This window comes from Dromaius novaehollandiae, unplaced genomic scaffold (assembly GCF_036370855.1).
Source record: "Dromaius novaehollandiae isolate bDroNov1 unplaced genomic scaffold, bDroNov1.hap1 HAP1_SCAFFOLD_49, whole genome shotgun sequence".
Classification (NCBI taxonomy): Eukaryota; Metazoa; Chordata; class Aves; order Casuariiformes; family Dromaiidae; genus Dromaius; species Dromaius novaehollandiae.
The window spans coordinates 1,464,872-1,492,279 of record NW_026991485.1 but is presented as its reverse complement, the minus strand read 5'-3'; positions in this window follow the sequence as shown (position 1 = coordinate 1,492,279).

The following is a 27,408-nucleotide window of genomic DNA, read 5'->3' as shown; positions in this document are numbered from 1 at the left end:
CTGTGCTTGTGAGGTCACAGCAGCCTCAGTGCCTCCTAGGCCAGTATCAGGCTCATGGCTGCTGGCTGTGCTTCTGAGGTCACAGCAGCCTCAGTGCCTCTGAGTCCAGGGGCAGTCTCATGGCTGCTGGCTGTGCTTGTGAGGTCACAGCAGCCTCAGTGCCTCCTCTGCCACTGCCATGCTCATGGCTGCTGGCTGTGCTTGTGAGGTCACAGCAGCCTCAGTGCCTCCTAGGCCAGTATCAGGCTCATGGCTGCTGGCTGTGCTTCTGAGGTCACAGAAGCCTCAATGCCTCCTAGGCCAGTGCCATGCTCATGGCTGCTCGCTGTGATTGTGAGGTCACAGAAGCCTCAGTGCCTCATAGTTTCGTGTCCAGCGTTCCCTGCTGGCTGTGCTTGTGAGGTCACAGCAGACTCAGTGTCTCCGTGGATAGTGCCATGCTCATGGCTGCTGGCTGTGCTTCTGAGGTCACAGAAGCCTTAGTGCATCTGAGGCCAGTGGCACTCTCCTGGCTGCTGGCTGTGCTTGTGAGGTCACAGCAGCCTCAGTGCCTCCTAGGCCAGTAACAGGCTCATGGCTGCTGGCTGTGCTTGTGAGGTCACAGACGCCTGAATGCTTCCTAGGCCAGTGGCAGGCTCATGGCTGCTGGCTGTGATTGTGAGGTCACAGCAGCCTCAGTGCCTCATAGTTCAGTGTCCAGCGTCCCCTGCTGGCTGTGCTTGTGAGGTCACAGGAGCCTCAGTGCCTTCTCTGCCAATATCAGGCTCCTGGCTGCTGGCTGTGCTTGTGACGTCACAGCAGACTCAGTGTCTCCGTGGATAGTGCCATGCTCATGGCTGCTGGCTGTGCTTGTGAGGTCACAGCAGCCTCAGTGCCTCCTAGGCCAGTATCAGGCTCATGGCTGCTGGCTGTGCTTGTGAGGTCACAGCAGCCTCAGTGCCTCACAGGCCAGTGGCAGGCTCATGGCTGCTGGTTGTGCTTTTGAGATCACAGCAGCCTCAGTGTCTCTGTGGATAGTGCCATGCTCATGGCTGCTGGCTGTGCTTCTGAGGTCACAGCAGCCTCAGTGCCTCTGAGTCCAGGGGCAGTCTCATGGCTGCTGGCTGTGCTTGTGAAGTCACAGCAGCCTCAGTGCCTCCTCTGCCACTGCCATGCTCATGGCTGCTGGCTGTGCTTGTGATGTCACAGCAGCCTCAGTGCCTCCTCTGCCAGTATCAGGCTCATGGCTGCTGGCTGTGCTTCTGAGGTCACAGAAGCCTCAATGCCTCCTAGGCCAGTGCCATGCTCATGGCTGCTGGCTGTGCTTGTGAGGTCACAGAAGCCTCAGTGCCTCATAGTTTCGTGTCCAGCGCTCCCTGCTGGCTGTGCTTGTGAGGTCACAGCAGGCTCAGTACCTCATAGGTTAGTGTCCATCGCCCCCTACTGGCTGTGCTTGTGAGGTCACAGCAGACTCAGTGCCTCCCAGGCCAATATCAGGCTCCTGGCTGCTGGCTGTGCTTGTGACGTCACAACAGCCTGAGTGCCTCCTAGGCCCGTGGCAGGCTCATGGCTGCTGGCTGTGCTTGTGAGGTCACAGAAGCCTCAGTGCCTCTGAGGCCAGTGGCAGTCTCATGGCTGCTGGCTGTGCTTGTGAGGTCACAGCAGCCTCAGTGCCTCTCAGGCCAGTGTCAGGCTCATGGCTGCTGGCTGTGCTTGTGAGGTCACAGCAGCCTCAGTGTCTCCGTGGACAGTGCCAGGTTCATGGCTGCTGGCTATGCTTGTGAGGTCACAGCAGCCTGAGTGCCTCCTCTGCCAGTGCCATGCTCATGGCTGCTGGCTGTGCTTGTGAGGTCACAGCAGCCTCGGTGCCTCATAGTTTAGTGTCCAGCGCCCCCTGCTGGCTGTGCTTGTGAGTTCACAGCAGCCTCAGTGCCTCTCAGGCCAGTATCAGGCTCATGGCTGCTGGCTGTGCTTCTGAGGTCACAGACGCCTGAATGCCTCCTTGGCCAGTGGCAGTCTCATGGCTGCTGGCTGTGCTTGTGAGGTCACAGCAGCCTCAGTGCCTCATAGTTTAATGTCCAGCGTCCCCTGCTGGCTGTGCTTGTGAGATCACAGCAGCCTCAGTGCCTCCTCTGCCAGTATCACTCTCATGGCTGCTGGCTGTGCTTGAGAGCTCAGAGCAACCTCATTGCCTCCTAGGCCAGTATCAGGCTCCTGGCTGCTGGCTGTCCTTCTGAGGTCACAGCAGCCGGAATGCCTCCTAGGCCAGTGGCAGGCTCATGGCTGCTGGCTGTGCTTGTGAGGTCACAGCAGCCTCACAGGCCTCATAGTTTAGTGTCCAGCGTCCCATGCTGGCTGTGCTTGTGAGGTCACAGCAGATTCAGTGCCTCATAGTTATTGTCCAGCGTGCCCTGCTGGCTGTGCTTGTGAGCTCACACCAGCCTCAGTGCCTCCTAGGCCAGTGGCAGGCTCATGGCTGCTGGCTGTGCTTCTGAGGTCATAGAAGCCTGAATGCCTCCTCTGCCAGTGCCATGCTCATGGCTGCTGGCTGTGCTTGTGTGGTCACAGCAGCCTCAGTGCCTCCTAGGCCAGTATCAGGCTCATGGCTGCTGGCTGTGCTTGTGAGGTCACAGCAGCCTCAGTGCCTCCTAGGCCAGTATCAGGCTCATGGATGCTGGCTGTGCTTGTGAGGTCACAGCAGCCTGAGTGCCTCATAGTTTAATGTCCAGTGTCCCCTACAGGCTCTGCTTGTGAGGTCACAGCAGACTCAGTGCCTCAAAAGTTAGTGTGCAGCGCCCCCTGCTGGTTGTGCTTGTGAGGTCACAGCAGCCTCAGTGCCTCCCAGGCCAGTATCAGCCTCATGGCTACTGGATGTGCTTGTGAGGTCACAGCAGCCTGCATGCCTCCTAGACCAGAGTCAGGGTCATGGCTGCTGGCTGTGCTTCTGAGATCACAGAAGCCTGAATGCCTCCTAGGCCAGTGGCAGGCTCATGGCTGCTGGCTGTGATTGAGAGGTCACAGCAACCTCAGTGCCTCCTCTGCCAGTGCCATGCTCATGGCTGCTGGCTGTGCTTGTGAGGTTACAGCAGCCTCAGTGCCTCCTAGGCCAGTATCAGGCTCATGGCTGCTGGCTGTGCTTGTGAGGTCACAGCAGCCTCAGTGCCTCCTGTGCCACTGCCATGCTCATGGCTGCTGGCTTTGCTTGTGACGTCACAGCAGCCTGAGTGCCTCCTAGGCCAGTGGCAGGCTCATGGCTGCTGGCTGTGCTTGTGAGGTCACAGCAGCCTCAGTGCCTCACAGGCCAGTGGCAGTCTCATGGCTGCTGGCTCTGCTTGTGAGGTCACAGCAGCCTCAGTGCCTCCTAGGCCAGTATCAGGCTCCTGGCTGCTGGCTGTGCTTCTGAGGTCACAGCAGCCTGAATTCCTCCTAGGCCAGTGGCAGGCTCATGGCTGCTGGCTGTGCTTGTGAGGTCACAGCAGCCCCAGTGCCTCATAGTTTAGTGTCCAGCGTCCCCTGCTGGCTCTGCTTGTGAGGTCACAGCAGCCTCAGTGCCTCATTGGTTAGTGTCCAGCGCCTCCTGCTAGCTGTTCTTGGTAGGTCACAGCAACCTCAGTGCCTCCCAGGCCAATATCAGGCTCCTGGCTGCTGGCTGTGTTTGTGATGTCACAGCAGCCTGAGTGCCTCCTAGGCCGTGGCAGGCTCATGGCTGCTAGCTGTGCTTGTGAGGTCACAGCAGCCTCAGTGCCTCCTCTGCCAGTATCACTCTCATGGCTGCTGGCTGTGCTTGAGAGCTCAGAGCAACCTCATTGCCTCCTAGGCCACTGTCAGTCTCATCCTTGCTGGCTGTGCTTGTGAGGTCACAGCAGCCTCAGTGCCTCCCAGGCCACTGTCAGTCTCATGCTTGCTGGCTGTGCTTGTGAGGTCACAGCAGCCTCAGTGCCTCCTCTGCCACTGCCATGCTCATGGCTGCTGGCTGTGCTTCTGAGGTCACAGCAGCCTCAGTGCCTCACAGGCCAGTGGCAGGCTCATGGCTCCTGGTTGTGCTTGTGAGGTCACAGCAGCCTCAGTGCCTCTGAGTCCAGGGGCAGTCGCATGGCTGCTGGCTGTGCTTGTGAGGTCACAGCAGCCTGAATGCCTCCTAGGCCAGTGGCAGGCTCATGGCTGCTGCCTGTGATTGTGAGGTCACAGCAGCCTCAGTGCCTCATAGGTTAGTGTCCAGCGACCCCTGCTGGCTCTGATTGAGAGGTCACAGCAGACTCAGTGCCTCATAGGTTAGTGTCCATCGCCCCCTGCTGGCTCTGCTTGTGACGTCACAGCAGACTCAGTGCCTCACAGGCCAGTATCAGGCTCATGGCTGCTGGCTCTGCTTGTGAGGTCACAGCAGCCTCAGTGCCTCCTCTGCCAGTGCCATGCTCATGGCTGCTGGCTGTGCTTGTGAGGTCACAGCAGCCTCAGTGCCTCCTAGGCCAGTATCAGGCTCATGGCTGCTGGCTGTGCTTGTGAGGTCACAGCAGCCTCAGTGCCTCCTAGGTTAGTGTGCATCGCCCCCTACTGGCTGTGCTTGTGAGGTCACAGCAGACTCAGTGCCTCAAAAGTTAGTGTCCAGCGCCCCCTGCTGGCTCTGCTTGTGAGGTCACAGCAGCCTCAGTGCTTCCTAGGCCAGTGTCAGGCTCATGGCTGCTGGCTGTGCTTCTAAGGTCACAGCAGCCTCAGTGCCTCCTAGGCCAGTAACAGGCTCATGGCTGCTGGCTGTGCTTGTGAGGTCACACCAACCTCAGTGCCTCCTAGGCCAGTAGCAGGCTCTTGGCTGCTGGCTGTGTTTGTGAGGTCACAGCAGCCTCAGTGCCTCCTAGGCCAGTAGCAGGCTCTTGGCTGCTGGCTCTGCTTGTGAGGTCACAGCAGACTCAGTTCCTCATAGGTTAGTGTCCAGTGCCCCCTGCTGGCTGTGCTTGTGAGGTCACAGCAGCCTCAGTGCCTCCCAGGCCAGTATCAGTCTCATGGCTGCTGCCTGTGCTTGTGAGGTCACAGAAGCCTCAGTGCCTCCTAGGCCAGTATCAGGCTCATGGCTGCTGGCTGTGCTTGTGAGGTCACAGCAGCCTCAGTGCCTCATAGTTTAGTGTCCAGCGTCCCCTGCTGGCTGTGCCTGTGAGGTCACAGCAGACTCAGTGCCTCATAGTTTAGTGTCCAGTGCCCCCTGCTGGCTGTGCTTGTGAAGTCACAGCAGCCTCAGTGCCTCTCTGGCCGGTGGCAGGCTCATGGCTGCTGGCTGTGATTGTGAGGTCACAGAAGCCTCAGTGGCTCCTCTGCCAGTGGCAGTCTCATGGCTGCTGGCTGTGCTTGTGAAGTCACAGCATACTCAGTGCCTCCTAGGTTAGTGTCCATCGGCCCCTACTGGCTCTGCTTGTGAGGTCACAGCAGCCTCAGTGCCTCCGAGGCCAATATCAGGCTCCTGGCTGCTGGCTGTGCTTGTGACGTCACAACAGCCTGAGTGCCTCCTAGGCCCGTGGCAGGCTCATGGCTGCTGGCTGTGCTTGTGAGGTCACAGAAGCCTCAGTGCCTCTGAGGCCAGTGGCAGTCTCATGGCTGCTGGCTGTGCTTGTGAGGTCACAGCAGCCTCAGTGCCTCTCAGGCCAGTGTCAGGCTCATGGCTGCTGGCTGTGCTTGTGAGGTCACAGCAGCCTCAGTGTCTCCGTGGACAGTGCCAGGTTCATGGCTGCTGGCTATGCTTGTGAGGTCACAGCAGCCTGAGTGCCTCCTCTGCCAGTGCCATGCTCATGGCTGCTGGCTGTGCTTGTGAGGTCACAGCAGCCTCGGTGCCTCATAGTTTAGTGTCCAGCGCCCCCTGCTGGCTGTGCTTGTGAGTTCACAGCAGCCTCAGTGCCTCTCAGGCCAGTATCAGGCTCATGGCTGCTGGCTGTGCTTCTGAGGTCACAGACGCCTGAATGCCTCCTTGGCCAGTGGCAGTCTCATGGCTGCTGGCTGTGCTTGTGAGGTCACAGCAGCCTCAGTGCCTCATAGTTTAATGTCCAGCGTCCCCTGCTGGCTGTGCTTGTGAGATCACAGCAGCCTCAGTGCCTCCTCTGCCAGTATCACTCTCATGGCTGCTGGCTGTGCTTGAGAGCTCAGAGCAACCTCATTGCCTCCTAGGCCAGTATCAGGCTCCTGGCTGCTGGCTGTCCTTCTGAGGTCACAGCAGCCGGAATGCCTCCTAGGCCAGTGGCAGGCTCATGGCTGCTGGCTGTGCTTGTGAGGTCACAGCAGCCTCACAGGCCTCATAGTTTAGTGTCCAGCGTCCCATGCTGGCTGTGCTTGTGAGGTCACAGCAGATTCAGTGCCTCATAGTTATTGTCCAGCGTGCCCTGCTGGCTGTGCTTGTGAGCTCACACCAGCCTCAGTGCCTCCTAGGCCAGTGGCAGGCTCATGGCTGCTGGCTGTGCTTCTGAGGTCATAGAAGCCTGAATGCCTCCTCTGCCAGTGCCATGCTCATGGCTGCTGGCTGTGCTTGTGTGGTCACAGCAGCCTCAGTGCCTCCTAGGCCAGTATCAGGCTCATGGCTGCTGGCTGTGCTTGTGAGGTCACAGCAGCCTCAGTGCCTCCTAGGCCAGTATCAGGCTCATGGATGCTGGCTGTGCTTGTGAGGTCACAGCAGCCTGAGTGCCTCATAGTTTAATGTCCAGTGTCCCCTACAGGCTCTGCTTGTGAGGTCACAGCAGACTCAGTGCCTCAAAAGTTAGTGTGCAGCGCCCCCTGCTGGTTGTGCTTGTGAGGTCACAGCAGCCTCAGTGCCTCCCAGGCCAGTATCAGCCTCATGGCTACTGGATGTGCTTGTGAGGTCACAGCAGCCTGCATGCCTCCTAGACCAGAGTCAGGGTCATGGCTGCTGGCTGTGCTTCTGAGATCACAGAAGCCTGAATGCCTCCTAGGCCAGTGGCAGGCTCATGGCTGCTGGCTGTGATTGAGAGGTCACAGCAACCTCAGTGCCTCCTCTGCCAGTGCCATGCTCATGGCTGCTGGCTGTGCTTGTGAGGTTACAGCAGCCTCAGTGCCTCCTAGGCCAGTATCAGGCTCATGGCTGCTGGCTGTGCTTGTGAGGTCACAGCAGCCTCAGTGCCTCCTGTGCCACTGCCATGCTCATGGCTGCTGGCTTTGCTTGTGACGTCACAGCAGCCTGAGTGCCTCCTAGGCCAGTGGCAGGCTCATGGCTGCTGGCTGTGCTTGTGAGGTCACAGCAGCCTCAGTGCCTCACAGGCCAGTGGCAGTCTCATGGCTGCTGGCTCTGCTTGTGAGGTCACAGCAGCCTCAGTGCCTCCTAGGCCAGTATCAGGCTCCTGGCTGCTGGCTGTGCTTCTGAGGTCACAGCAGCCTGAATTCCTCCTAGGCCAGTGGCAGGCTCATGGCTGCTGGCTGTGCTTGTGAGGTCACAGCAGCCCCAGTGCCTCATAGTTTAGTGTCCAGCGTCCCCTGCTGGCTCTGCTTGTGAGGTCACAGCAGCCTCAGTGCCTCATTGGTTAGTGTCCAGCGCCTCCTGCTAGCTGTTCTTGGTAGGTCACAGCAACCTCAGTGCCTCCCAGGCCAATATCAGGCTCCTGGCTGCTGGCTGTGTTTGTGATGTCACAGCAGCCTGAGTGCCTCCTAGGCCGTGGCAGGCTCATGGCTGCTAGCTGTGCTTGTGAGGTCACAGCAGCCTCAGTGCCTCCTCTGCCAGTATCACTCTCATGGCTGCTGGCTGTGCTTGAGAGCTCAGAGCAACCTCATTGCCTCCTAGGCCACTGTCAGTCTCATCCTTGCTGGCTGTGCTTGTGAGGTCACAGCAGCCTCAGTGCCTCCCAGGCCACTGTCAGTCTCATGCTTGCTGGCTGTGCTTGTGAGGTCACAGCAGCCTCAGTGCCTCCTCTGCCACTGCCATGCTCATGGCTGCTGGCTGTGCTTCTGAGGTCACAGCAGCCTCAGTGCCTCACAGGCCAGTGGCAGGCTCATGGCTCCTGGTTGTGCTTGTGAGGTCACAGCAGCCTCAGTGCCTCTGAGTCCAGGGGCAGTCGCATGGCTGCTGGCTGTGCTTGTGAGGTCACAGCAGCCTGAATGCCTCCTAGGCCAGTGGCAGGCTCATGGCTGCTGCCTGTGATTGTGAGGTCACAGCAGCCTCAGTGCCTCATAGGTTAGTGTCCAGCGACCCCTGCTGGCTCTGATTGAGAGGTCACAGCAGACTCAGTGCCTCATAGGTTAGTGTCCATCGCCCCCTGCTGGCTCTGCTTGTGACGTCACAGCAGACTCAGTGCCTCACAGGCCAGTATCAGGCTCATGGCTGCTGGCTCTGCTTGTGAGGTCACAGCAGCCTCAGTGCCTCCTCTGCCAGTGCCATGCTCATGGCTGCTGGCTGTGCTTGTGAGGTCACAGCAGCCTCAGTGCCTCCTAGGCCAGTATCAGGCTCATGGCTGCTGGCTGTGCTTGTGAGGTCACAGCAGCCTCAGTGCCTCCTAGGTTAGTGTGCATCGCCCCCTACTGGCTGTGCTTGTGAGGTCACAGCAGACTCAGTGCCTCAAAAGTTAGTGTCCAGCGCCCCCTGCTGGCTCTGCTTGTGAGGTCACAGCAGCCTCAGTGCTTCCTAGGCCAGTGTCAGGCTCATGGCTGCTGGCTGTGCTTCTAAGGTCACAGCAGCCTCAGTGCCTCCTAGGCCAGTAACAGGCTCATGGCTGCTGGCTGTGCTTGTGAGGTCACACCAACCTCAGTGCCTCCTAGGCCAGTAGCAGGCTCTTGGCTGCTGGCTGTGTTTGTGAGGTCACAGCAGCCTCAGTGCCTCCTAGGCCAGTAGCAGGCTCTTGGCTGCTGGCTCTGCTTGTGAGGTCACAGCAGACTCAGTTCCTCATAGGTTAGTGTCCAGTGCCCCCTGCTGGCTGTGCTTGTGAGGTCACAGCAGCCTCAGTGCCTCCCAGGCCAGTATCAGTCTCATGGCTGCTGCCTGTGCTTGTGAGGTCACAGAAGCCTCAGTGCCTCCTAGGCCAGTATCAGGCTCATGGCTGCTGGCTGTGCTTGTGAGGTCACAGCAGCCTCAGTGCCTCATAGTTTAGTGTCCAGCGTCCCCTGCTGGCTGTGCCTGTGAGGTCACAGCAGACTCAGTGCCTCATAGTTTAGTGTCCAGTGCCCCCTGCTGGCTGTGCTTGTGAAGTCACAGCAGCCTCAGTGCCTCTCTGGCCGGTGGCAGGCTCATGGCTGCTGGCTGTGATTGTGAGGTCACAGAAGCCTCAGTGGCTCCTCTGCCAGTGGCAGTCTCATGGCTGCTGGCTGTGCTTGTGAAGTCACAGCATACTCAGTGCCTCCTAGGTTAGTGTCCATCGGCCCCTACTGGCTCTGCTTGTGAGGTCACAGCAGACTCAGTGCCTCCTCTGCCAGTGTCAGGCTCATGGCTGCTGGCTGTGCTTGTGAGGTCACAGCAGCCTCAGTACCTCATAGGTTAGTGTCCATCGCCCCCTACTGGCTGTGCTTGTGAGGTCACAGCAGCCTCAGTGCCTCACAGGCCAATATCAGGCTCATGGCTGCTGGCTGTGCTTGTGGGGTCACAGCAGTCTCAGTGCCTCCTAGGCCAGTGGCGGGCTCATGGCTGCTGGCTGTGCTTCTGAGGTCACAGAAGCCTCAGTGCCTCACAGGCCAGTATCAGTCTCATGGCTGCTGGCTGTGCTTGTGAGGTCACAGCAGCCTCAGTACCTCATAGGTTAGTGTCCATCGCCCCCTACTGGCTGTGCTTGTGAGGTCACAGCAGCCTCAGTGCCTCACAGGCCAATATCAGGCTCCTGGCTGCTGGCTGTGCTTGTGGGGTCACAGCAGACTCAGTGCCTCCTAGGCCAGTGGCGGGCTCATGGCTGCTGGCTGTGCTTCTGAGGTCACAGCAGCCTCAGTGCCTCACAGGCCAGTATCAGTCTCATGGCTGCTGGCTGTGCTTGTGAGGTCACAGAAGCCTCAGTGCCTCTGAGGCCAGTATCAGGCTCATGGATGCTGGCTGTGCTTGTGAGGTCACAGAAGCCTCAGTGCCTCCTCTGCCAGTGGCAGTCTCATGGCTGCTGGCTGTGATTGTGAGGTCACAGCAGCCTCAGTGCCTCATAGGTCAGTGTCCAGTGCCCTCTGCTGGCTGTACTTGTGAGGTCACAGCAGCCTCAGTGCCTCATAGTTTAGTGTCCAGTGTCCCCTGCTGGCTGTGCTTGTGAGGTCACAGCAGACTCAGTGCCTCCCAGGCCAGTATCATGCTCATGGCTGCTGGCTGTGCTTGTGAGGACACAGCAGCCTGAATGCCTCCTACACCAGTATCAGTCTCATGGCTGCTGGCTGTGCTTCTGAGCTCACAGAAGCCTGAATGCCTCCCAGGCCAGTATCAGGCTCATGGCTGCTGGCTGTGCTTGTGAGGTCACAGCAGCCTCAGTGCCTCCTCTGCCAGTGCCATGCTCATGGCTGCTGGCTGTGCTTGTGAGGTCACAGCAGCCTGAGTGCCTCCTAAGCCCGTATCAGACTCATGGCTGCTGCCTGTGCTTCTGAGGTCACAGAAGCCTGAATGCTTCCTAGACCAGTGGCAGGCTCATGGCTGCTACCTGTGCTTGTGAGGTCACAGAAGCCTGAATGCCTCCTAGGCCAGTGGCAGGCTCATGGCTGCTGGCTGTGATTGTGAGGTCACAGCAGCCTCAGTGCCTCCTCTGCCAGTGCCATGCTCATGGCTGCTGGCTGTGATTGTGAGGTCACAGCAGCCTCAGTGCCTCCTCTGCCAGTGCCATGCTCATGGCTGCTGGCTGTTCTTGTGAGGTCACAGCAGCCTCAGTGCCTCCCAGGCCAGTATCAGGCTCCTGGCTGCTGGCTGTGCTTCTGAGGTTACAGCAGCCTCAGTGCCTCCTCTGCCACTGCCATGCTCATGGCTGCTGGCTGTGCTTGTGAGGTCACAGCAGCCTCAGTGCCTCCTAGGACAGTATCATGCTCATGGCTGCTGGCTGTGCTTCTGAGGTCACAGCAGCCTGAATGCTTCCTAGACCAGTGGCAGGCTCATGGCTGCTACCTGTGCTTGTGAGGTCACAGAAGCCTGAATGCCTCCTAGGCCAGTGGCAGGCTCATGGCTGCTGGCTGTGCTTGTGAGGTCACAGCAGCCTCAGTGCCTCCTCTGCCAGTGCCGTGCTCATAGCTGCTGGCTGTGCTTGTGAGGTCACAGCAGCCTGAGTGCCTCCTAGGCCCGTGGAAGGCTCATGGCTGCTGGCTGTGCTTTTGACGTCACAGCAGCCTCAGTGCCTCTGAGGCCAGTGGCAGTCTCATGGCTGCTGGCTGTGCTTGTGAGGTCACAGCAGCCTCAGTGCCTCCTAGGCCAGTATCAGGCTCATGGCTGCTGGCTGTGCTTGTGAGGTCACAGCAGCCTCAGTGCCTCCTAGGCCAGTATCAGGCTCATGGCTGCTGGCTGTGCTTCTGAGGTCACAGCAGCCTGAATGCCTCCTAGGCCAGTGGCAGTCTCATGGCTGCTGGCTGTGCTTGTGAGGTCACAGCAGCCTCACAGGCCTCATAGTTTAGTGTCCAGTGTCCCCTGCTGGCTGTGCTTGTGAGGTCACAGCAGACTCAGTGCCTCACAGGCCAGTATCAGGCTCCTGTCTGCTGGCTGTGCTTCTGAGGTCACAGCAGCCTCAGTGCCTCCTCTGCCACTGCCATGCTCATGGCTGCTGGCTGTGCTTCTGAGGTCACAGAAGCATCTGAGGCCAGTGGCAGTCTCAGGGCTGCTTGCTGTGCTTGTGAGGTCACAGCAGCCTCAGTGCCTCCTAGGCCAGTAACAGGCTCATGGCTGCTGGCTGTGCTTCTGAGGTCACAGACGCCTGAATGCCTCCTAGGCCAGTGGCAGGCTCATGGCTGCTGGCTGTGCTTGTGAGGTCACAGCAGCCTCAGTGCCTCATAGTTTAGAGTCCAGCGTCCCCTGCTGGCTCTGCTTGTGAGGTCACAGCAGCCTCAGTGCCTTCTCTGCCAATATCAGGCTCCTGGCTGCTGGCTGTGCTTGTGACGTCACAGCAGACTCAGTGCCTCCTAGGCTCGTGCCATGCTCATGGCTGCTGGCTGTGCTTGTGAGGTCACAGCAGCCTCAGTGCCTCCTAGGCCAGTGGCAGGCTCATGGCTGCTGGCTGTGCTTCTGAGGTCACAGCAGCCTCAGTGCCTCACAGGCCAGTGGCAGGCTCATGGCTGCTGGTTGTGCTTGTGAGGTCACAGCAGCCTCACTGCCTCTGAGGCCAGTGGCAGTCTCATGGCTGCTGGCTGTGCTTGTGAGGTCACAGCAGCCTCAGTGCCTGCTAGGCCAGTATCAGGCTCATGGCTGCTGGCTGTGCTTGTGAGGTCACAGCAGCCTGAATGCTTCCTAGGCCAGTGGCAGGCTCATGGCTGCTGGCTGTGCTTGTGAGGTCACAGCAGCCTCAGTGCTTCATAGTTTAGTGTCCAGCGTCCCCTGCTGGCTGTGCTTGTGAGGTCACAGCAGACTCAGTACCTCATAGGTTAGTGTCCATCGCCCCCTGCTGGCTGTGCTTGTGAGGTCACAGCAGCCTCAGTGCCTCACAGGCCAGTATCAGGCTCATGGCTGCTGGCTGTGCTTGTGACGTCACAGCAGCCTCAGTGCCTCCTCTGCCAGTGCCATGCTCATGGCTGCTGGCTGTGCTTGTGAAGTCACAGCAGCCTCAGTGCCTCACAGGCCAGTATCAGGCTCATGGCTGCTGGCTGTGCTTCTGAGGTCACAGCAGCCTCAGTGCCTCCTAGGCCAGTGGCAGGCTCATGGCTGCTGGCTGTGCTTGTGAGGTCACAGCAGCCTCAGTGCTTCATAGTTTAGTGTCCAGCGTCCCCTGCTGGCTGTGCTTGTGAGGTCACAGCAGACTCAGTGTCTCCGTGGATAGTGCCATGCTCATGGCTGCTGGCTGTGCTTCTGAGGTCACAGCAGCCTTAGTGCCTCTGAGGCCAGTGGCAGTCTCAGGGCTGCTGGCTGTGCTAGTGAGGTCACAGCAACCTCAGTGCCTCATAGGCCCGTGGAAGGCTCATGGCTGCTGGCTGTGCTTGTGAGGTCACAGCAGCCTCAGTGCCTCATAGGTTACTGTCCAGCGTCCCCTGCTGGCTCTGATTGTGAGGTCACAGCAGACTCAGTGCCGCATAGGTTAGTGTCCATCGCCCCCTGCTGGCTGTGCTTGTGAGGTCACAGCAGCCTCAGTGCCTCCTAGGCCAGTATCAGGCTCATGGCTGCTGGCTGTGCTTCTGAAGTCACAGCAGCCTGAGTGCCTCCTAGGCCCGTGGCAGGCTCATGGCTGCTGGCTGTGATTGTGAGGTCACAGCAGCCTCAGTGCCTTCTCTGCCATTGCCATGCTTATGCCTGCTGGCTGTGCTTGTGAGGTCACAGCAGACTCAGTGCCTCCTCTGCCAGTGTCAGGCTCATGGCTGCTGGCTGTGCTTGTGAGGTCACGGCAGCCTCAGTGCCTCCTCTGACAGTGCCATGCTCATGGCTGCTGGCTGTGCTTGTGAGGTCAGAGCAGCCTCAGTGCCTCTGAGGCCAGTGGCAGTCTCATGGCTGCTGGCTGTGCTTGTGAGGTCACAGCAGCCTCAGTGCCTCATAGTTTGGTGTCCAGCGCCCCCTGCTGGCTGTGCTTGTGAGGTCACAGCAGACTCAGTGCCTCATCGTTTAGTGTCCAGCGCCCCCCGCTGGCTGTGCTTGTGAGGTCACAGCCGCCTCAGTGCCTCCTCTGCCACTGCCAAGCTCATGGCTGCTGGCTGTGCTTGTGAGGTCACAGCAGCCTCATTGCCTCCTAGGCCAGTATCAGGCTCCTGGCTGCTGGCTGTGCTTGTGAGGTCACAGCAGCGTCAATGCCTCCTAGGCCAGTGGCAGGCTCATGGCTGCTGGCTGTGCTTGTGAGGTCACAGCAGCCTCAGTGCCTCATAGTATAGTGTCCAGTGTCCCCTGCTGGCTGTGATTGTGAGCTCACAGCAGCCTCAGTGCCTCCCAGGCCAATATCAGGCTCCTGGCTGCTGGCTGTGCTTCTGAGGTCACAGCAGCCTGAATGCCTCCTAGGCCGTGGCAGGCTCATGGCTGCTAGCTGTGCTTGTGAGGTCATAGCAGACTCAGTGCCTCCTAGGTTAGTGTCCATTACCCTCTAGTGGCTGTGCTTGTGAGGTCACAGCAGCCTCAGTGCCTCCTAGGCCAGTATCAGGCTCATGGCTGCTGGCTGTGATTGTGAGGTCACAGCAGCCTCAGTGCCTCACAAGTTAGTGTGCAGCGCTCCCTACTGGCTGTGCTTGTGAGGTCACAGCAGCCTCAGTGCCTCCCAGGCCAGTATCAGCCTCATGGCTGCTGGCTGTGCTTCTGAGGTTACAGCAGCCTGAATGCCTTCTAGGCCAGTGGCAGGCTCATGGCTGCTGGCTCTGATTGTGAGGTCACAGCAGCCTCAGTGCCTCATAGGTTAGTGTCCAGCGCCCCCTGCTGGCTGTGCTTGTGAGGTCACAGCAGCCTCAGTGCCTCCCAGGCCAGTATCAGGCTCCTGGCTGCTGGCTGTGCTTGTGATGTCACAGAAGCCTGAATGCCTCCTAGGCCGTGGCAGGCTCATGGCTGCTGGATGTGCTTGTGAGGTCACAGCAGACTCAGTGCCTCCGTGGATAGTGCCATGCTCATGGCTGCTGGCTGTGCTTCTGAGGTCACAGCAGCCTCAGTGCCTCCTCTGCCACTGCCATGCTCATGGCTGCTGGTTGTGCTTGTGAGGTCACAGCAGCCTCAGTGCCTCGTAGGCCAGTATCAGGCTCATGGCTGCTGGCTGTGCTTCTGAGGTCACAGAAGCCTCAATGCCTCCTAGGCCAGTGGCAGGCTCATGGCTGCTGGCTCTGCTTGTGAGGTCACAGCAGATTCAGTGCCTCAAAAGTTAGTTTGCAGCGCCCCCTGCTGGCTGTGCTTGTGAGGTCACAGCAGCCTCAGTGCCTGTCTGGCCAGTGGCAGGCTCATGGCTGCTGGCTGTGCTTGTGACGTCACAGAAGCCTCAGTGCCTCCTCTGCCAGTGGCAGTCTCATGGCTGCTGGCTGTGCTTGTGAGGTCACAGCAGCCTCAGTGCCTCCTAGGCCAGTGGCAGGCTCATGGCTGCTGGCTGTGCGTGTGAGGTCACAGCAGCCTCAGTGCCTCATAGGTTAGTGTCCAGCGTCCCCTGCTGGCTCTGCTTGTGAGGTCACAGCAGCCTCAGTGCCTCCTCTGCCAGTGCCATGCTCATGGCTGCTGGCTGTGCTTGTGAGGTCACAGCAGCCTCAGTGCCTCCTCTGCCAGTGGCAGGCTCATGGCTGCTGGCTGTGCGTGTGAGGTCACAGCAGCCTCTGTGCCTCACAGTTTAGTGTCCATCGTCCCCTGCTGGCTGTGCTTGTGAGGTCACAGCAGACTCAGTGCCTCATAGGTTAGTGTCCAGCGCCCCCTGCTGGCTGTGCTTGTGAGGTCTGAGCAGCCTCAGTGCCTCCCAGGCCAATATCAGGCTCATGGCTGCTGGCTGTGCTTGTGACGTCACGGCAGACTCAGTGCCTCCTAGGGCCGTGCCACGCTCATGGCTGCTGGCTGTGCTTGTGAGGTCACAGCAGCCTCAGTGCCTGCTAGGCCAGTATCAGGCTCATGACTGCTGGCTGTGCTTGTGAGGTCACAGCAGCCTCAGTGCCTCCTCTGCCAGTGTCAGGGTCATGGCTGCTGGCTGTGATTGTGAGGTCACAGCAGCCTCAGTGCTTCATAGTTTAGTGTCCAGCATCCCCTGCTGGCTCTGGTTGTGAGGTCACAGCAGCCTCAGTACCTCATAGGTTAGTGCCCATTGCCCCCTACTGGCTGTGCTTGTGAGGTCACAGCAGCCTCAGTGCCTCACAGGCCAATATCAGGCTCCTGGCTGCTGGCTGTGCTTGTGATGTCACAACAGCCTGAGTACCTCCTAGGCCCGTGGCAGGCTCATGGCTGCTGGCTGTGCTTGTGACGTCACAGCAGACTCAGTGCCTCCTAGGCTACTGCCATGCTCATGGCTGCTGGCTGTGCTTGTGAGGTCACAGAAGCCTCAGTGCCTCCTCTGCCAGTGGCAGTCTCATGGCTGCTGGCTGTGCTTGTGACGTCACAGCAGCCTCAGTGCCTCATAGGTTAGTGTCCATCTCCCACTACTGGCTGTGCTTGTGAGGTCACAGCAGATTCAGTGCCTGATAGATTATCTCCAGTGCCCCCTGCTGGTTGTGCTTGTGAGGTCACAGCAGCCTCAGTGCCTCCTCTGCCAGTGTCAGGGTCATGGCTGCTGGCTGTGCTTGTGAGGTCACAGCAGCCTCAGTGCCTCCTAGGCCAGTATCAGGCTCATGGCTGCTGGCTGTGCTTCTGAGGTCACAGAAACCTGAATGCCTCCTAGGCCAGTGGCAGGCTCATGGCTGCTGGCTCTGCTTGTGAGGTCACAGCAGCCTCAGTGCCTCCTAGTTTAGTGTCCAGCGTCCCCTGCTGGCTGTGCTTGTGAGGTCACAGCAGACTCAGTGCCTCATAGTTTAGTGTCCATCGCCCCCTGCTGGCTGTGCTTGTGAGGTCACAGTAGCCTCAGTGCCTCACAGGCCAGTATCAGGCTCCTGGCTGCTGGCTGTGATTGTGAAGTCACAGCAGCCTCAGTGCCTCCTACGCCAGTGCCATGCTCATGGCTGCTGGCTGTGCTTGTGAGGTTACAGCAGCCTCAGTGCCTCCTCTGCCAGTATCAGGCTCATGGCTGCTGGCTGTGCTTCTGAGGTCACAGAAACCTGAATGCCTCCTAGTCCAGTGGCAGGCTCATGGCTGCTGGCTGTGATTGTGAGGTCACAGCAGCCTCAGTGCCTCCTCTGACAGTGCCATGCTCATGGCTGCTGGCTGTGATTGTGAGGTCACAGCAGCCTCAGTGCTTCAGAGTTAAGTGTCCAGCGTCCCCTGCTGGCTGTGATTGTGAGGTCACAGCAGACTCAGTGTCTCAAAATTTGGTGTCCAGCGCCCCCTGCTGGCTCTGCTTGTGACGTCACAGGAGACTCAGTGTCTCCGTGAATAGTGCCATGCTCATGGCTGCTGGCTGTGCTTCTGAGGTCACAGCAGCCTCAGATCCTCCTCTTCCAGTGGCAGTCTCATGGCTGCTGGCTGTGCTTGTGACGTCACAGCAGCCTCAGTGCTTCAGAGTTAAGTGTCCAGCGTCCCCTGCTGGCTGTGATTGTGAGGTCACAGCAGACTCAGTGCCTTAAAATTTGGTGTCCAGCGCCCCCTGCTGGCTCTGCTTGTGAGGTCACAGCAGACTCAGTGCCTCATAGGTTAATGTCCAGCGCCCCCTGCTGGCTGTGCTTGTGAGGTCACACCAGCCTCAGTGCCTCTCTGGCCAGTGGCAGGCTCATGGCTGCTGGCTGTGATTGTGAGGTCACAGCAGCCTCAGTGCCTCATAGGTTATTGTCCAGCGTCCCCTGCTGGCTGTGCTTGTGAGGTCACAGCAGCCTCAGTACCTCATAGGTTAGTGTCCATCGCCCCCTACTGGCTGTGCTTGTGAGGTCACAACAGCCTGAGTGCCTCCTAGGCCCGTGACAGGCTCATGGCTGCTGGCTGTGCTTTTGACGTCACAGCAGCCTCAGTGTCTCCGTGGATGGTGCCATGCTCATGGCTGCTGGCTGTGATTGTGAGGTCACAGCAGCCTGAATGTCTCCTATACCAGTGTCAGGGTCATGGCTGCTGGCTGTGCTTCTGAGGTCACAGAAGCCTGAATGCCTCCTAGGCCAGTGGCAGGCTCATGGCTGCTGGCTCTGCTTGTGAGGTCACAGCAGACTCAGTGCCTCAAAAGTTAGTTTGCAGCGCCCCCTGCTGGCTGTGCTTGTGAGGTCACAGCAGCCTCAGTGCCTCTCTGGCCAGTGGCAGGCTCATGGCTGCTGGCTGTGCTTGTGACGTCACAGAAGCCTCAGTGCCTCCTCTGCCAGTGGCAGTCTCATGGCCGCTGGCTGTGCTTGTGAGGTCACAGCAGCCTCAGTGCCTCCTAGGCCAGTGGCAGGCTCATGGCTGCTGGCTGTGCGTGTGAGGTCACAGCAGCCTCAGTGCCTCATAGGTTAGTGTCCAGCGTCCCCTGCTGGCTCTGCTTGTGAGGTCACAGCAGCCTCAGTGCCTCCTCTACCACTGCCATGCTCATGGCTGCTGGCTGTGCTTCTGAGGTCACAGCAGCCTCAGTGCCTCCTAGGCCAGTGGCAGGCTCATGGCTGCTGGCTGTGCGTGTGAGGTCACAGCAGCCTCAGTGCCTCATAGGTTAGTGTCCAGCGTCCCCTGCTGGCTCTGCTAGTGAGGTCACAGCAGACTCAGTGCCTCATAGGTTAGTGTCCAGCGCCCCCTGCTGGCTGTGCTTGTGAGGTAACACCAGCCTCAGTGCCTCCTCTGCCAGTGCCATGCTCATGGCTGCTGGCTGTGCTTGTGAGGTCACAGCAGCCTCAGTGCCTCCTAGGCCAGTATCAGGCTCATGGCTGCTGGCTGTGCTTCTGAGGTCACAGCAGCCTCTGTGCCTCACAGTTTAGTGTCCATCGTCCCCTGCTGGCTGTGCTTGTGAGGTCACAGCAGACTCAGTGCCTCATAGGTTAGTGTCCAGCGCCCCCTGCTGGCTGTGCTTGTGAGGTCTGAGCAGCCTCAGTGCCTCCCAGGCCAATATCAGGCTCATGGCTGCTGGCTGTGCTTGTGACGTCACGGCAGACTCAGTGCCTCCTAGGGCCGTGCCACGCTCATGGCTGCTGGCTGTGCTTGTGAGGTCACAGCAGCCTCAGTGCCTCCTCTGCCAGTGTCAGGGTCATGGCTGCTGGCTGTGATTGTGAGGTCACAGCAGCCTCAGTGCTTCATAGTTTAGTGTCCAGCATCCCCTGCTGGCTGTGCTTGTGAGGTCACAGCAGCCTCAGTACCTCATAGGTTAGTGCCCATCGCCCCCTACTGGCTGTGCTTGTGAGGTCACAGCAGCCTCAGTGCCTCACAGGCCAATATCAGGCTCCTGGCTGCTGGCTGTGCTTGTGATGTCACAACAGCCTGAGTACCTCCTAGGCCCGTGGCAGGCTCATGGCTGCTGGCTGTGCTTGTGACGTCACAGCAGACTCAGTGCCTCCTAGGCTACTGCCATGCTCATGGCTGCTGGCTGTGCTTGTGAGGTCACAGCAGCCTCAGTGCCTCCTCTGCCAGTGGCAGTCTCATGGCTGCTGGCTGTGCTTGTGACGTCACAGCAGCCTCAGTGCCTCATAGGTTAGTGTCCATCTCCCACTACTGGCTGTGCTTGTGAGGCCACAGCAGATTCAGTGCCTGATAGATTATCTCCAGTGCCCCCTGCTGGTTGTGCTTGTGAGGTCACAGCAGCCTCAGTGCCTCCTCTGCCAGTGTCAGGGTCATGGCTGCTGGCTGTGCTTGTGAGGTCACAGCAGCCTCAGTGCCTCCTAGGCCAGTATCAGGCTCATGGCTGCTGGCTGTGCTTCTGAGGTCACAGAAACCTGAATGCCTCCTAGGCCAGTGGCAGGCTGATGGCTGCTGGCTCTGCTTGTGAGGTCACAGCAGCCTCAGTGCCTCATAGTTTAGTGTCCAGCGTCCCCTGCTGGCTGTGCTTGTGAGGTCACAGCAGCCTCAGTGCCTCCCAGGCCAATATCAGGCTCCTGGCTGCTGGCTGTGCTTGTGAGGTCACAGCAGCCTCAGTGCCCCCGAGGCCCGTGGCCGGCTCATGGCTGCTGGCTGTGCTTGTGAGGTCACAGCAGCCTCAGAGCCTCATTGTTTAGTGTCCAGCGTCCCCTGCTGCCTGTGCTCGTGAGTTCACATCAGCCTCAGTGCCTCATAGTTTAGTGTCCAGCGTCCCCTGCTAGCTCTGCTTGTGAGGTCACAGCAGACTCAGTGCCTCAAAATTTAGTGTCCAGCGCCCCCTGCTGGCTGTGCTTGTGAGGTCACACCAGCCTCAGTGCCTCTCTGGCCAGTGGCAGGCTCATGGCTGCTGGCTGTGATTGTGAGGTCACAGCAGCCTCAGTGCCTCATAGGTTATTGTCCAGCGTCCCCTGCTGGCTCTGCTTGTGAGGTCACAGCAGCCTCAGTACCTCCTAGGTTAGTGTCCATCGCCCCCTACTGGCTGCGCTTGTGAGGTCACAACAGCCTGAGTGCCTGCTAGGCCCGTGACAGGCTCATGGCTGCTGGCTGTGCTTTTGACGTCACAGCAGCCTCAGTGTCTCCGTGGATGGTGCCATGCTCATGGCTGCTGGCTGTGATTGTGAGGTCACAGCAGCCTGAATGCCTCCTATACCAGTGTCAGGGTCATGGCTGCTGGCTGTGCTTCTGAGGTCACAGAAACCTGAATGCCTCCTAGGCCAGTGGCAGGCTCATGGCTGCTGGCTGTGATTGTGAGGTCACAGCAGACTCAGTGCCTCATAGTTTAGTGTCCAGCGTCCCCTGCTGGCTGTGATTGTGAGGTCACAGCAGCCTCAGTGCCTCCTAGGCCAGTATCAGGCTCATGGCTGCTGGCTGTGCTTGTGAGGTCACAGCAGCCTCAGTGCCTCATCGTTTAGTGTCCAGCGTCCCCTGCTGGCTGTGATTGTGAGGTCACATCAGCCTCAGTGCCTCTGAGGCCAGTGGCAGTATCATGGCTGCTGGCTGTGCTTGTGAGGTCACAGCAGCCTCAGTGCCTCCTCTGCCAGTGCCATGCTCATGGCTGCTGGTTGTGCTTGTGAGGTCACAGCAGCCTCAGTGCCTCACAGTTTAGTGTCCAGCGACCCCTGCTGGCTGTGCTTGTGAGGTCACACCAGCCTCAGTGCCTCCCAGGCCAATATCAGGCTCCTGGCTGCTGGCTGTGCTTGTGAGGTCACAGCAGCCTGAGTGCCTCCTAGGCCCGTGGCAGTCTCATGGCTGCTGGCTGTGCTTGTGAGGCCACACCAGCCTCAGTGCCTCCTAGGCCAATATCAGGCTCATGGCTGCTGGCTGTGCTTCTGAGGTCACAGAAGCCTGAATGCCTCCTAGGCCAGTGGCAGGCTCCTGGCTGCTGGCTGTGCTTGTGAGGTCACAGCAGCCTCAGTGCCCCCGAGGCCTGTGGCCGGCTCACGGCTGCTGGCTGTGCTTGTGAGGTCACAGCAGCATCAGTGCCTCTGAGGCCAGTGGCAGTCTCATGGCTGCTGGCTGTGCTTGTGAGGTCACAGAAGCCTCAGTGCCTCCTCTGCCAGTGGCAGTCTCATGGCTGCTGGCTGTGCTTGTGAGGTCACAGCAGCCTCAGTGCCTTATTGTTTAGTGTCCAGCGTCCCCTGCTGGCTGTGCTTGTGAGGTCACAGCAGCCTCAGTGCCGCCTAGGTTAGTGTCCAGTGTCCCCTGCTGGCTGTGCTTGTGAGGTCACAGCAGCCTCAGTGCCTCATTGTTTAGTGTCCAGCGTCCCCTGCTGCCTGTGCTTGTGAGTTCAGATCAGCCTCAGTGCTTCATCGTTTAGTGTCCAGCGTCCCCTGCTGGCTGTGATTGTGAGGTCACAGCAGACTCAGTGCCTCAAAAGTTGGTGTCCAGCGCCCCCTACTGGCTCTGCTTCTGAGGTCACAGCAGCCTGAGTGTCTCTGTGGACACTGCCATGCTCATGGCTGGTGGCTGTGCTTGTGAGGTCACAGCAGCCTCAGTTCCTCTGAGTCCAGTGGCAGTCTCATGGCTGCTGGCTGTGCTTGTGAGCTCAGAGCAACCTCAGTGCCTCCTAGGCCAGTGGCAGGCTCATGGCTGCTGGCTGTGCTTGTGAGGTCACAGCAGCCTCAGTGCCTCACAGTTTAGTGTCCAGCGTCCCCTGCTGGCTCTGCTTGTGAGGTCACAGCAGCCTGAGTGCCTCATAGGTTAGTGTCCAGCGTCCCCTGCTGGCTGTGCTTGTGAGGTCTCAGCAGGCTCAGTGCCTCCCACGCCAATATCAGACTCCTGGCAGCTGGCTGTGCTTGTGAGGTCACAGCAGACAGTGCCTCCTAGGGCCATGCCACGCTCATGGCTGCTGGCTGTGCTTGTGAGGTCACAGCAGCCTCAGTGCCTCACAGGCCAGTATCAGGCTCATGGCTGCTGCCTGTGCTTGTGAGGTCACAGCAGCCTCAGTTCCTCTCAGGCCAGTGGCAGTCTCATGGCTGCTGACTGTGCTTCTGAGGTCACAGAAGCCTGAATGCCTCCTAGACCAGTGGCAGGCTCATGGCTGCTGGCTGTGCTTGTGACGTCACAGCAGACTCAGTGCCTCATAGTTTAGTGTCCAGCGTCCCCTGCTGGCTCTGCTTGTGAGGTCACAGCAGCCTCAGTGTCTCCGTGGATAGTGCCATGCTCATGGCTGCTGGTTGTGCTTGTGAGGTCACAGCAGCCTCAGTGCCTCTGAGGCCCGTGGCAGTCTCATGGCTGCTGGCTGTGCTTGTGCGGTCAAAGCAGCCTCAGTTCCTCCTAGGCCAGTATCAGGCTCATGGCTGCTGGCTGTGCTTGTGAGGTCACAGCAGACTCAGTGCCTATTAGGCCAGTGGCAGTCTCATGGCTGCTGGCTGTGCTTGTGAGGTCACAGCAGCCTCAGTGCCTCACAGGCCAGTATCAGGCTCATGGCTGCTGGCTGTGCTTGTGACGTCACAACAGCCTGAGTACCTCCTAGGCCCGTGGCAGGCTCATGGCTGCTGGCTGTGCTTGTGACGTCACGGCAGACTCAGTGCCTCCTAGGCTACTGCCATGCTCATGGCTGCTGGCTGTGCTTGTGAGGTCACAGAAGCCTCAGTCCCTCCTCTGCCAGTGGCAGTCTCATGGCTGCTGGCTGTGCTTGTGACGTCACAGCAGCCTCAGTGCCTCATAGGTTAGTGTCCATCGCCCACTACTGGCTGTGCTTGTGAGGTCACAGCAGATTCAGTGCCTGATAGATTATCTCCAGTGCCCCCTGCTGGTTGTGCTTGTGAGGTCACAGCAGCCTCAGTGCCTCCTCTGCCAGTGTCAGGGTCATGGCTGCTGGCTGTGCTTGTGAGGTCACAGCAGCCTCAGTGCGTCCTCTGCCACTGCCATTCTCATGGCTGGTGGTTGTGCTTGTGAGGTCACAGCAGCCTCAGTGTCTCCGTGGATAGTGCCATGCTCATGGCTGCTGGCTGTGCTTGTGAGGTCACAGCAGCCTCAGTGCCTATTAGGCCAGTATCAGGCTCCTGGCTGCTGGCTGTGCTTCTGAGGTCACAGCAGCCTCAGTGCCTCCTAGGCCAGTGCCATGCTCATGGCTGCTGGCTGTGCTTGTGACGTCACAGCAGCCTCAGTGCCTATTAGGCCAGTATCAGGCTCCTGGCTGCTGGCTGTGCTTGTGAGGTCACAGCAGCCTCAGTGCCTCCTAGGCCAGAGGCAGGCTCATGGCTGCTGGCTGTGCTTGTGAGGTCACAGCAGACTCAGTGCCTCCTCTGCCAGTGCCATGCTCATGGCTGCTGGCTGTGCTTGTGACGTCACAGCACCCTGAGTGCCTCCTAGGTAGTGGCAGGCTCATGGCTGCTGGCTGTGCTTGTGAGGTCAGAGCAGCCTCAGTGCCTCTGAGGCCAGTGGCCGTCTCATGGCTGGTGGTTGTGCTTGTGAGGTCACAGCAGCCTCAGTGCCTCCTAGGCCAGTATCAGGCTCATGGCTGCTGGCTGTGCTTGTGAGGTCACAGCAGCCTCAGTGCCTCCTACGCCAGTATCAGGCTCATGGCTGCTGGCTCTGCTTGTGAGGTCACAGCAGCCTCAGTGCCTCATAGTTTAGTGTCCAGCGTCCCCTGCTGGCTGTGCTTGTGAGGTCACAGCAGACTCAGTGCCTCATAGGTTAGTGTCCATCGCCCCCTGCTGGCTGTGCTTGTGAGGTCACAGCAGCCTCAGTGCCTCCCAGGCCAATATCAGGCTCCTGGCTGCTGGCTGTGCTTGTGACGTCAGAGTAGCCTGAGTGCCTCCTAGGCCCGTGGCAGGCTCATGGCTGCTGGCTGTGCTTGTGAGGTCACAGCAGCCTCAGTGCCTCGTAGGCCAGTATCAGGCTCCTGGCTGCTGGCTGTGCTTCTGAGGTCACAGAATCCTGAATGCCTCCTAGGCCAGTGGCAGGCTCATGGCTGCTGGGTGTGGTTGTGAGCTCACAGCAGCCTCAGTGCCTCATAGTTTAGTGTCCAGCGTCCCCTGCTGGCTCTGCTTGTGAGGTCACAGCAGACTCAGTGCCTCATAGGTTAGTGTCCAGCGCCCCCTGCTGGCTCTGCTTGTGAGGTCACAGCAGACTCAGTGCCTCCCAGGCCAATATCAGGCTCCTGACTGCTGGCTGTGCTTGTGACGTCAGAGTAGCCTGAGTGCCTCCTAGGCCCGTGGCAGGCTCATGGCTGCTGGCTGTGCTTGTGAGGTCACAGCAGCCTCAGTGCCTCCTAGGCCAGTATCAGGCTCATGGCTGCTGGCTGTGCTTCTGAGGTCACAGAAACCTGAATGCCTCCTAGGCCAGTGGCAGGCTCATGGCTGCTGGCTGTGCTTGTGAGGTCACAGCAGCCTCAGTGCCTCATCGTTTAGTGTCCAGCGTCCCCTGCTGGCTGTGCTTGTGAGGTCACAGCAGACTCAGTGCCTCATAGGTTAGTGTCCATCGCCCCCTGCTGGCTGTGCTTGTGAGGTCACAGCAGCCTCAGTGCCTCACAGTTTAGTGTCCAGCGTCCCCTGCTTGCTGTGCTTGTGAGGTCACAGCAGACTCAGTGCCTCATAGGTTAGTGTCCAGCGCCCCCTGCTGGCTGTGCTTGTGAGGTCTGAGCAGCCTCAGTGCCTCCCAGGCCAATATCAGGCTCCTGGCTGCTGGCTGTGCTTGTGACGTCACGGCAGACTCAGTGCCTCCTAGGGCCGTGCCACGCTCATGGCTGCTGACTGTGCTTGTGAGGTCACAGCAGCCTCAGTGCCTCCTCTGCCAGTGTCAGGGTCATGGCTGCTGGCTGTGCTTGTGAGGTCACAGCAGCCTCAGTGCCTCGTCTGGCAGTATCAGGCTCATGGCTGCTGGCTGTGCTTGTGAGGTCACAGCAGCCTCAGTGCCTCATAGTTTAGTGTCCAGCGTCCCCTGCTGGCTCTGCTTGTGAGGTCACAGCAGACTCAGTGCCTCAAATGTTAGTCTGCAGCGCCCCCTGCTGACTGTGCTTGTGAGGTCACAGCAGCCTCAGTGCCTCTCTGGCCAGTGGCACGCTCATGGCTGCTGGCTGTGCTTGTGAGGTCACAGCAGCCTCAGTGCCTCATAGGTTAGTGTCCATCGCCCCCTGCTGGCTGTGCTTGTGAGGTCACAGCAGCCTCAGTGCCTCCCAGGCCAATATTGGGCTCCTGGCTGCTGGCTGTGCTTGTGAGGTCACAGCAGCCTCAGTGCCCCCGAGGCCCGTGGCCGGCTCATGGCTGCTGGCTGTGCTTGTGAGGTCACAGCAGATTCAGTGCCTCTGAGGCCAGTGGCAGTCTCATGGCTGCTGGCTGTGCTTGTGAGGTCACAGAAGCCTCAGTGCCTCCTCTGCCAGTGGCAGTGTCATGGCTGCTGGCTGTGCTTGTGAGGTCACAGCAGCCTCAGTGCCTCCTAGGTTAGTGTCCATCGCCCCCTACTGGCTGTGCTTGTGAGGTCACAGCAGCCTCATTGCCTCCTAGGTTAGTGTCCATCGCCCCCTAGTGGCTGTGCTTGTGAGGCCACAGCAGCCTCAGTGCCTCACAGGCCAGTGTCAGGCTCATGGCTGCTGCCTGTGCATGTGAAGTCACAGCAGCCTGAGTGCCTCCTAGGCCAGTGGTAGGCTCATGGCTGCTGCCTGTGTTTGTGAGGTCACAGCAGCCTCAGTGCCTCATAGTTTAGTGTCCAGCGTCCCCTGCTGGCTGTGCTTGTGAGGTCACAGCAGCCTCAGTGCTTCACAGGCCAGTATCAGGCTAATGGCTGCTGCCTGTGCTTGCGACATCACAGCACACTCAGTGCCTCCTCTGCCACTGCCATGCTCATGGCTGCTGGCTGTGCTTGTGACGTCACAGCAGCCTCAGTGCCTCCTCTGCCAGTGTCAGGGTCATGGCTGCTGGCTGTGCTTGTGAGGTCACAGCAGCCTCAGTGCCTCCTCTGCCAGTGCCATGCTCATGGCTGCTGGCTGTGCTTGTGAGGTCACAGCAGCCTCAGTGCCTCATAGTTTAGTGTCCGGCGTCCCCTGCTGGTTCTGGTTGTGAGGTCACAGCAGACTCAGTGCCTCAAATGTTAGTCTGCAGCGCCCCCTGCTGACTGTGCTTGTGAGGTCACAGCAGCCTCAGTGCCTCATAGGTTAGTGTCCATCGCCCCCTACTGGCTGTGCTTGTGAGGTCACAGCAGCCTCAGTGCCTCCCAGGCCAATATCAGGCTCCTGGCTGCTGGCTGTGCTTGTGAGGGCACAGCAGCCTCAGTGCCCCCGAGGCCCGTGGCCGGCTCATGGCTGCTGGCTGTGCTTGTGAGGTCACAGCAGCCTCAGTGCCTCTGAGGCCAGTGGCAGTCTCATGGCTGCTGGCTGTGCTTGTGAGGTCACAGCAGACTCAGTGCCTCCTAGGTTAGTGTCCATCGCCCCCTACTGGCTGTGCTTGTGAGGTCACAGCAGCCTCAGTGCCTCCTAGGTTAGTGTCCATCGCCCCCTAGTGGCTGTGCTTGTGAGGTCACAGGAGCCTCAGTGCCGCCTAGGTTAGTGTCCAGCGTCCCCTGCTGGCTGTGCTTGTGAGGTCACAGCAGCCTCAGAGCCTCATTGTTTAGTGTCCAACGTCCCCTGCTGCCTGTGCTTGTGAGTTCAGATCAGCCTCAGTGCTTCATAGTTTAGTGTCCAGCGTCCCCTCCTGGCTGTGATTGTGAGATCACAGCAGACTCAGTGCCTCAAAAGTTGATGTCCAGCTCCCCCTACTGGCTCTGCTTCTGAGGTCACAGCAGCCTGAGTGTCTCCGTGGACACTGCCATGCTCATGGCTGGTGGCTGTGCTTGTGAGGTCACAGCAGCCTCAATTCCTCTGAGTCCAGGGGCAATCTCATGGCTGCTGGCTGTGCTTGTGAGCTCAGAGCAACCTCAGTGCCTCCTAGGCCAGTGGCAGGCTCATGGCTGCTGGCTGTGCTTGTGAGGTCACAGCAGCCTCAGTGCCTCACAGTTTAGTGTCCAGCGTCCCCTGCTGGCTCTGCTTGTGAGGTCACAGCAGCCTTAGTGCCTCATAGGTTAGTGTCCAGCGCCCCCTGCTGGCTGTGCTTGTGAGGTCTCAGCAGCCTCAGTGCCTCCCAGGCCAATATCAGACTCCTGGCAGCTGGCTGTGCTTGTGAGGTCACAGCAGACAGTGCCTCCTAGGTCCATGCCACGCTCATGGCTGCTGGCTGTGCTTGTGAGGTCACAGCAGCCTCAGTGCCTCTCAGGCCAGTATCAGGCTCATGGCTGCTGCCTGTGCTTGTGAGGTCACAGCAGCCTCAGTGCCTCCTAGGCCAGTAGCAGTCTGATGGCTGCTGGCTGTGCTTGTGAGGTCACAGCAGCCTCAGTGCCTCTCAGGCCAGTGGCAGTCTCAT